The sequence below is a fragment of the Condylura cristata genome, unplaced genomic scaffold (genome assembly GCF_000260355.1).
Source record: "Condylura cristata isolate star-nosed mole 26May11 unplaced genomic scaffold, ConCri1.0 scaffold00002, whole genome shotgun sequence".
In the NCBI taxonomy this organism is placed as follows: Eukaryota; Metazoa; Chordata; class Mammalia; order Eulipotyphla; family Talpidae; genus Condylura; species Condylura cristata.
The window spans coordinates 13,270,480-13,273,420 of record NW_004567103.1 but is presented as its reverse complement, the minus strand read 5'-3'; the positions used below and the strand labels follow the sequence as shown (position 1 = coordinate 13,273,420).

Genomic DNA, 2,941 nt, shown 5'->3' with positions numbered 1-2,941 from the left:
GCAGTGGTGTCCACACCTGGGTCCTAAGTTTCTTCACAGCATCTTCAGCTGCCTCTGACTTCCTTTATATCGGCCTCTCTCCTGCCTCCTCTCTGTCCCCGTTCCCTCCCACCCAAACATTCTCATTTTTCAACCATGCACCTAGATGGCTTTAGGGAGCACAAAGGAACATGGGTGTCGGGACAGCACACCCTAGAAGGACAGAGGGCGGAAAGATCATGATGAGCCCCACAGGCAGGTCTGAGACCCCACACCAAACGTCACGCACCCCCAGTCAAGCGTGGCCCTTGCCAGGCCCAGGAAAAGAGAAGTTCCCCGTGTGGAGCTCTCAGCAGCCCCTACACCACGGTGTTCAAGAAGAGGGAGAAGCCCAACCACCACCACCCTTGGGCAAGAGCACCAACTCCCAGAGCACACTCAGGCCCCTCCAAGCCATCCGCCTGGGAGCGCCATGTCTGGGAATGACACACTTAGGAGTGTCACATAGCACACAAGGTCAGAAAGAGGACTGTCAGGCCTTTTCCCAGCAGCCGAGGGTGTGGCCAGACGCCCAGCATATCTGCAAGCTGCTAGCTGTGCCCAGTCACGAGATTGCTCGGTGGCAGCTGCCACATCTCCTAACACACCTCCCAGAAGTAGAGACGTGAGCTGTCTCCTGCGAGCTCCCGGGAGCTGCAGAGGCCACAGCGGACACGTGACCACAGGGATCAGCCAGTGCCAGGGCTGCCTGCCCCACGCCCGTGGTCACAGCACATTGACTGGTCTCAGGTGCCCAGGACCCACACAGAGGCTCTGGGACCTCCCTGGTCCCTGCTTTTCCCATAAATCCCTGAGAACTACATAAGGGAAGGTAACAAAAAGTTACAAGGTCTCAAAGCAAGCAGCACATACACCTATTGCATGTGTGCAGGCGTGCACAGGTGCAGTGAGACGAGACCTCACCGGGTCCCAGAGGGGTGGTCCACCCTTGCACCCCACCCTCACTCCATCCCGAGATGCCCAACAGGCAGATGCAACAGGAGGGCCAGAGGTGTGTAAACGCGCACACCCAGACCTGGCGGCTGCCAGGCCCTCTGCCCCTCCCTCTCTCTTTCCACACACCCCCCTGCCATGCCTTGCCACAGGCACGGATGAACTTATCTGTCGCACAGGGAGAGCTGCAAGCAACTGAAGACTGAGCCTGTGCACACCGGACAGAACCAGCACACAGCACTTCGGCACACAGCGTGCGGCCTGACGGGGCAGCAGAGCACGGGGCCGCTGAGAGGACCCGGGAGGCTCCTCCTGGCCCCTCACCCGGCCATCCCCAGCCCCCTGGTGGCACATGTGCCCCCACCACCACTGCCCCATTCCCCAGGCATCTGGCCCTTCAGCTAAGAGTGGGTGGTCCTGAAGCCAGACAAGGCTCTTGCTTCCTGAGAGAAGAATTCCTCGCATTTCTCCGCCTCTGTCCTCTCCCAACCCCGTGAGTTGAGGAGACCTCTGACTTACTCTCCCTGGGGCAGCGGGCCAGCCAAGGGCATGGAGGGAGGAATGGGGCAGGCACGCAAGGCCCAGCCCCACTGCAGCTCAGTCCCGATGACTCACGCCAGGATACTGGCCAAGATTCTGGCTGTCTGGAGCGACAGCAAAGGGAGCAGGTGTGCAGGTGCAGGGCTGAGACTGGAGGCACGAGGCCTGAAGGTCACGGTGCTGTCTCAGCAGCCGCCCCGGGCTGGCACTGCCCAAGAGGGCAGCCGCCAGCACCCAGGCCCAGATCACCTGTGGGGCAGCCAGGTGAGCCAAGACAGTGTGCGTACGCAGCAGCCTGCATGGCAATGACTTCGTGTGAAACAAGACAGCAAGCTATCCCACTAGTATATCGGCTACACATAAAACTGATCATATTTTAGGTCTCTGGGGCCAGATAAAACACACTCTTAAAATTTATTTCACCAGCCTCCTTTTGCTTTTTTTTTTTTTTCCAAAACAGACGAAGGTATTTCGTCCATATTCTTATCTTGACTTGTTTATTCAAACAACATTTTGCATATTTTGGATTAACTAAAAAAGACCACTGAAGTTCATTTTTTCCAAGTTCCTATTGTTTTGCAACACAGCTACTAGAAATGTTTATGTTTGTGTTTTTTTTTTTAACCCCCCAGAGAGGTCGAAGTCACAGAGGCGGCTCGCATTACATGCCTGCTGGACAGCACTGCTTTGCAGGGAGCGTGGCGTCCACTCACACCCTGGCTTCCACGTGCCCACGACTTGCGCTGGCACAGGGCAGGTGTGGGTGCCACATTCCTCCCGTCCTGCCCGCAGGGCAGCCCTGCCACCTGGGAGTGCTTGGCCGCTCGCCCTCTCCTCACCCTCTCCCCCGACCTCCGCTTCGGAGCAGTGGGCCGCCCCTGAGCCCAGAGTCCCTCCAGCCTCTCCCTCTGCTGACCTGGGCTTGCACAAACTGGGCCCTTCGGAGTCCAGCATTGTGCACCACGGCCTCCCCACAGCCGCCGCCCCTTGGTCTCTGCAAGTCTCTTCTGGCAGGGAACACGGCCCACCCCTGGGCCCGCAGCTTCCGAGGGGGAGGGGAGAACCCCGGGGGCCAGGGGAGAACCCCCGGAGGGCAGGGGAGCTGACTAAATGCTCCCAGAGGCCAAGGCTGGATGGCCATGTCTTGGGGGCCTTTTTTCCTGGGTGGAAGCTAAACAGGCTGCGTGAAAAGGAAGAGGTGCCTAATGCCATAGAAATGGGGGTCAAACACAAGAAGGTCCAGGAGTGTCAGACACCTGCCAGCAAGTCACAGAGTCACTCTGGACGGGGGATGATCGCATGTGGGGTACAGAGACGCAACCAGGAGAACTCCTCACTATGGGAGGCCAGGGACCACACCCCATGAACTCCTCACTATGGGAGGCCAGGGACCCACACCCCATGAACTCCTCACTATGGGAGGCCAGGG

At 58.7% G+C, this 2,941-nt stretch overlaps 1 protein-coding gene across 4 annotated transcripts in view; it reads right to left on the bottom strand.

Moving 5' to 3' along the window:
• Window positions 1-2,941, bottom strand: part of TNS1 (tensin 1) — a 186,514-nt gene that overhangs the window by 26,321 nt on the left and 157,252 nt on the right. The window lies entirely within an intron of this gene.